General features: G+C 33.4%; 1 long non-coding RNA gene across 2 annotated transcripts; it reads right to left on the reverse strand.

Annotated features, from left to right (window-relative positions):
- Positions 1 to 3069: 3069 nt before the first annotated feature.
- On the reverse strand, positions 3070 to 5900 carry LOC125496366 (uncharacterized). Of its 2 annotated transcripts, XR_008968855.1 has the most exons (3): positions 4915 to 5900; positions 3517 to 3570; positions 3070 to 3424 (listed from the first exon to the last, which is right to left on the reverse strand). It is a non-coding gene; the product is annotated as an uncharacterized LOC125496366 (long non-coding RNA). The 2 variants fall into 2 exon arrangements; XR_008968854.1 differs by lacking the exon at positions 4915 to 5900 and having other exon boundaries at positions 3517 to 4454.
- Positions 5901 to 7304: the final 1404 nt, after the last annotated feature.

A 7304-nucleotide genomic window follows, 5' to 3' on the forward strand; every position in this document is an offset into this window, starting at 1 on the left:
CGATCCTCCTTCCTCCCTCCTCCCTCCTCCTTCCTCAGATCTAGGGGAATACTCGTCTTCCTCCTTCTCAACATCATCGTCAATGTCGAACAGAGAGGAGAGAGAGTTACGACCGCACATCGCAAGATCTCCCTGAAATGAAAAAAAAAATCGAACACCATCGACAATGTGAAAGCAAAGATCCAAGACAAAGAAGGCATTCCACCACACCAACAACGTCTGATTTTCGCCGGAAAACAACTTGAAGATGGTCGCACACTTGCTGATTACAACATCCAGAAAGAGTCCTAAAAGGTATTCAGTAACTGAATTGTGAATCATAATTGAAATGTTTCGAATTAGAGATTGTATGAGTTCTCAATTTTTGATGAAATTTGAAGCCAATTGCATTGGAATAGTGCTGAATTAGGGAAAAATTGATAAAACTATGTGATTGAAGTGAATATTGATTTTTTTTTATAGCAAAATTAATTGCGTCATTCAGATGAACACTCTCACCTGCATATCAAGATCGATCAAATCAGAATGGATCAACTTCAAGCCGTCAAACTTGAGCTTTTTCGTGGAACTCTGACGATTTTCATCGGACTTCTTCTGCCGAGGAGATGAAGGGGAAAAGTGAGAGTTGTTTCACATGTGTAGATCGAGGTGTTACACAATAAACTATTATGTAACAGTTACACCTAAGATTTTGTCTTAGTTAAAAGCTTACTAGTAATTGTATTTGTGTGTTGTAAAATCATACATAAAAAGTTAACAAGTTAGAAAAGAGGAATCCTAAGCCATATATTTTTCAGCCACATAATAAGGGAAGTAGGCTATAAGCAATCCCCTTTTACGACCACAACATCTCAATACACCCAATAGCAATCTAAGTTGCTTTAATCTGAAAGTTGTATGTGGTCTCTGAAAGTCCTAATTTTGTGATTAATGTTTGATTAACAATAATATTTGTGGTGGTTCTGAATAGTGTGTTTTCTTCGGTCACCTTGGTATTTTGGGCTTTGAATTAGTTTTTGGGATGTACAAGGTCTTTGGAAACTGGAAATTAGATGGTGATTTCTGTATCAAACTTGTTGATAATTGTATTCGGTAATATCCTGCTTTATCTTTTGGCTAAGTCGAGTTGTTTGAGTGTCTGCGTTTTGCTTGTGCCTGTTCTTCAGTTTTATAAGGTTTCTGATTCTACTAAGATTCAGAGGTTGAGGAAGGAGTGCCCTAATGCTGAGTGTGGTGCTGGTACTTTTATGGCTAATCAGATTAAGCCTTCCGATGAAGGAGAAGACAACGAATTCCAATAGTGGTGGCGTTGAGGGCGTGGAATGATGGTGTTGGATAGGGTGGTGTTAGTAAAGTGATGACAAGCTGGACGACAGTGGAAGGTGGTAGTTGTGGTGGAGGAAGGAACACAAAGAAGGGCAAAGAATTTAGAGAGAGTGGAGATTCAAAGGAGTGAGAGGAAGTGTTTTAAAAAGTAACCCCTATCATGACTAAAAGTAACCTCTATTTACTGTAGAAGTAACCCCTTATAATTAAAAAGTAACTCCTAATTTCAATAAAAGTAACCTCTTATAATTACAAAAGTAGCACCTACTTTTAGTAGAAGTAACTCTTTAACATTACAAAAAGTAACCCCTAGTTATAGTAAAAGTAATCCCCTTACAGTTACAAAAAGTAACTCCTAATTATCGTAAAAGTAACCCCTATTTATAGGAAAAGTAACCCTCTTACAGTTACAAAAAGTAACATATATTTTCAGTAAAAGTAACTCCTTGGCATTATATAAAGTAATCCCTAGTGTAGTAAAATAATCACTTAGCATTCGATAAAGTAATCTCTAATTCACTAAAAGTAACACCTTAGCATTGAAAAACAATGTGTTCTACTTTATATGAATAAATGAGATTACTTTAAATATATAATGGGGGTACTTTTTATGAACTAATTAATGTGTTACTTGTACCTTTCTTATTATTATGATTACTTTCTATAAACCTTTTAAGCTATTATATAATAATTAGAGTTACTTTTGCGAACATACGAGGTTACTCAAACAAATAAATAAGGTTACTCAGACATGTAATTAAGGTTACTTTTATTAACTAATGAGGTTACTTTTATAATATAACGGGTCATATGAAAAATATATGAGGGTTACTTGTTGAATAAATGAGTTACTTGTATGATAAAATAAGGGTACAAATTAATAATAGTTACTTATTACGAAGTAATGGGTTTCTCGTAAAAAGTTACCTCTAGTTTCAGTAAAAGTAACCCCTTATAATTACAAAAAGTAACCTCTACTTTCAATAAAAGTAATCCCTAGTTATAATAAAAAGTAACCTACACTTTCAATAAAAGTAACCCCTATTTATAGTAAAAGTAACCCCTAATTATAGTAAATATAACCCCATGTAGTTACAAAAACTAACATATACTTTCAGTAAAAGTAACTTCTTATAATTCCGAAAAGTAACCCCTATTCACTGTAGAAGTAACCCTTTATAGTTATAAAAGTAACCCCTTATAATTAGAAAAAGTAACCTCTATTTACCGTAGAAGTAACCCCTTATAATTAAAAAGTAACCCCTAATTTCAATAAAAGTAAACCCTTATAATTACAAAAGTAGCACATACTTTTAGTAGAAGTAACTCCTTAATATTAAAAAAAATAACTCCTAATTATAATAAAAGTAACCCCTAATTATAGCAAAAGTAACCCCCTTACAGTTACATAAAATAATCTATACTTTCAGTAAAAGTAACTTCTAGTTATAGTAAAAGTAACCCCTAGTTATAGCAAAAGTAACCTATACTTTTAGTAAAAGTAACCCACACCAAAATCCCAAACTGAACTGGGCTAAGCTAATGAAGATCAATTCAGCTCTGGTTCGAATAGTATAGTTAGATAACATCTCTAGAGCTTACAAGATATTCATTTGCATGTAAGAAAGAGTTGAACTCATTGCTATTGATCTGGTGAGGTTAGAGAACAGTACATCAGTAAACATGCACGGGTAATTTGGTAAGTTTACTTGATATGGGCCTCACGAGTCACGTCAACTCCTATGAGTAGTTCACACTTACAAATGTAAGGAAAGATGGACCATTTTCCATTGGATCACGAACCAACATCTTTTTCCCTCTTAAAAAATCAGTCTAAAATTACTGTGGTTTCTATTACAAAACTGTTTTCATAAAGTTAATCTTCTTGGAATCTACACAAATGTTTTCTAAACCTCTTCTTATACTAGTGATTTTGATGAAGTTAAGATATTTGGCAATGTAAACACTAGTATACAATTTAACGAAAGAAGGATTCTGCATTCTACAATTCATCTTTATTTGCATGTTCTTCAGCTTTAACATTTTTCTTGATGAACGCTCCGAAATCCTTCAAATTGGACTTTGCAGGCAATGCAATCTGGAATAAAGAAAGAGCAAACTCAGTCAATAAATGGCAAGTTCGGGTAGTCAGTGACCTATAAATTACAAGACAGAGGAATGTATGTTTACTGGATTTGATTTATCCGCTGCTGGATAAAACAGTAGTGTCGGGTAGTTTGTGACCTGCAAATAACAATTACTTAGAATTAACCCAACAAATTTATTTCCGTGATCTCCATAATGTACAAAGCTACATAGTCGTGTCATATTATTAATTATATGTTATAGATGCCTCGTTACAACATAAATCTGTTAAAATAGGTCTCACAGAACAGCATTTCACCGAATGGCAAGTTAAAAATTTGTTCTAGGACAGCCTTTACATAACGGAATGGCCATGTTTTGATTTCATGGCTCTAACAGACAGATAAACCAATCAATTACGTTCGCTTTACTATGTAGGCATATAAAGTAGTAAGCACCTAGGTGCAAGATTCATGCTTACTAAACTGAAGTTTGGGATGCTCATTTGCAGAAGCATCTATCCTTGCAAAGCTTAGATTTTCCAACCCTCTGAAATGTTTCGCCAATTTTTCTACTTGCTTGCTCACAGCATCACAAGTCATGCACCATGGTGAGTAGACCTTAATGTTTTACAACAGCAACAAATAAAGGTAGTAAGAAGAAGAGAAATGAGTTCTTGTTGACCTTTTCCAATAATACATCTACTATTTCATCGTTCATGGACATGAAAATTTTTCATTTCCCAACAGACTCATCTCCTGTATTACCTTCATGGTTAGGAATATCTTTCCCAACAGACTCATCTGAACAAATTAGATCAAATTAAACGCGTTTCAAAATATATACATAAAATTACTCGCTGTAAATTGTCGGAATCTGCTGGAAACTAAATCATAACTAAAATAAACATAATAGAAAATCAAATTGAACGGACTTGAGAGAATTTCAAAATTCGAATATGGAAATTTCACATAATACGATCGAAAATGCAGTTAGAATTGAAGAAATCAAAGAATTTCGCGGGAAAAACAAAAAATAAATAATAAAAATGTAGGTTTAGAGTGAGGATATAAAACTTACTGGAGATAAGGTAGCAATGGAAGTAGATAAACACGCACGGTGTGAAATTCAGCAATTTTCCGCCATGGAAATGAAGATGATCAAGTTTATGAAAAAACAGAGGGGAAATTTTGGAGGTTTGAAAGAGAAGGAGAGAGAAAGGTTACAAAACTTCAAACCTAGGGTTACTAAATAATCAAACAAAGGTTACAAATAAATTAGCCAAAACAAAAGAAAATAACTATCATCAATTTAACTCAAAACCAAAAGAATCAACTAAAATTCTAACTAAAACTGCAAGTCCACCAACAATCAACTATAAATTGAAACTCAAAAACTTAAAAAATAGAAAAAAAAGAAGAAAAAACAATCGTAATCAACAAAATAACCATAATTCCGCAATGAAAACAATGAAAAAAAAACAATTCAAAAACGCAAAATTACCTTTTGAACCACGACCACCATCACTAGGACCACAAACGCTGCGACCACCATCACTGCGACCACCATCACTCGGACGACGACGAGATGTAGTCTTTACTCTAGCCATAATTCCGCAAATAATTCGAACAGCATAATACTCAAGAACGAAAATGAAAACCAAACCCTTGATGATGATTGTTTAGAAATGGAGGTTACATACGAAATGCCAGAAAAAAGAAGAAGAAGAAAACATAGAGAAATGGGCTCAACTGGAAGAGAACAAAAGGAGAGAGAGAAATGGGCTCAATTTTCTCATTTCTTGCATTGGGCTCCTTCAGATTTCTCAAATGAAATCCAAACGGACTGGCTCTGTTATATCAGTATGCGAATCGGGCTTTTATATTAGTTGGCCACACCATTAGTTATAGGTGTGGCCAGCCACATATAAATGTTTTACTTTTTTTATTGTTGTTAAATATTTTTGTAATTATTTGTGTACGAAATTACTAATCATGAGTTATATGATTTTGGTTTTTTATAATTTGCCTTTAAATATTTTTGCTGTTTTTTTTGGTACTATAATTTTGGTTATTTATATTCTGCCTTAAATATATTGTAATAATATATTTCAATTTATATTTTTTTATATTCTGCTTTTGTATAATAATTTTTTGTTATTAGTTTCAATAAGTAGTGTTCTATTTTCATTTAACATTTTTGTCTTTCAAATTTGATGGCAAAATGTAAAAAAAAAAAAAAAAAAAAAAAAAATTTTTTACCGGTACCAGCTACCTATTGCCGCGTTTTTTTGAAAAAACCCGCAGCAATATGCCTATTTTTTATTATTAAATATAGTATATTGCTGCGGTTTTTAAACCGCATCAATATGCTTTATAAATCTAATATATAATAACCATATTGCTGCGGTTTAAAACCGTAGTAATATATCAATTACCTATTGCTACCCCCTTAATTTCTGCGCGGCCAAAACCGTCGCAATAGGCCACTTAATGACCGCAGTAATAAGCATTTATTCTACTAGTGCTAGACGGCGTTCATAGCGAGGAATGTCGTCTAGCTCAGCCATCATCTCAAAAGCCTTCACGACCCAGGACTTGGAGGTGGCAATAACCATACTCAGAGCCTCCATGGCATCATTGAAGGCTTGGACCGCCTCTTCCTTCAGACGATGGTTTTTGGCACTCAGGATGATCTTTTCTCTTCTTAGTTGAATAGTGGCCACTAGAGTGGTATCCCTCTCGTCCTTCAGTTCGGCCGAGATTGTGTCCAAGGCCAGCTTCAGATTATCCGTTTTCCTGTGAAAAGGCTTTTGATGCGGAGGAGATCGTTCTGGTTTTGATCCTCAAGCTCGACTGACGATTTCTCCTAGGCCTCCCGGAATTGATGGTGAAGAGTTTCTGCCAGCTGAATATCATATATAGCCTTGTCCCTGGTGTAATTCCCCGTAATTTTTTGGATTTTATAAATATATTTTAGTATTTATATTTAAACATAATTTAGTTTAAAATGATTTATTTATTTAAAGAAGGCTGACTATTTTGAAAGACAAAGCAATTATTTTAAGGATTTAAGGAAGTTAAAATATATTTTGTTAAGGCATGCTTTGAAAAATATTTGAAATACTAATTGGATTTGGGAAAGAAGTTTAAATGGGTTTGAGGAACCCAAATTCTAAGTGGATTAGGCAAAGGATTTCTATTGATGTTAGGAGTTTTAAATCATTAACCCTATTTGTCATAAAACTCTATTGAAACCCAATTGCCTTTTTCTGAGCCCAAAAGGAAAGCCTACATATAAATACCTTGAACCCAATTATTTTACCCACACAAATCTTCTCTCTCCTCACACTCACCAAACCGGTGCCCCACTATCCCTCTATCTCCTTTCACGTTTTATTTTTCTTCTTCCAATTTTCTTTCTTCTTCGATCAAGAAACACTTTCTTCTCGATCAAGAAACGTCACAACAACGAAATCACCACACCACCGCCGACTATTTGTTGTGCTGCTGCTGCTGCTGCCTAGGCCGGCGCCTCTTCCTTCCTTCTTCCTTTTGATTTTGTTGGTTAATTCTTTTCTTCCTCCTCAAGTTTTGATTAAAGATTATGTTTTTATGATTTGTTTTAGTACTAATTATGATCAATAACTTTAATTTACTGTTTTAATGGTGAATCTCTGATTATATAAATTACGTATTGAAAGAATAAAATTTCAGATTTGATTATAATATTTAGATTGAGTTTTTAATTATCAAAACATGAATTATTAGGGTGTTAAAGACTTAAAGATTGGAAAATCATAGTAGCATGTTATGAACTATGAAATTCATTTGACTTATGGATTTAAATATGTTTAAAGAGAGTTTTCATACTTTATAAGTTGCTGGAATTTT

Source organism: Beta vulgaris, chromosome 4 (genome assembly GCF_026745355.1).
Source record: "Beta vulgaris subsp. vulgaris cultivar EL10 chromosome 4, EL10.2, whole genome shotgun sequence".
Lineage (NCBI taxonomy): Eukaryota > Viridiplantae > Streptophyta > Magnoliopsida > Caryophyllales > Amaranthaceae > Beta > Beta vulgaris.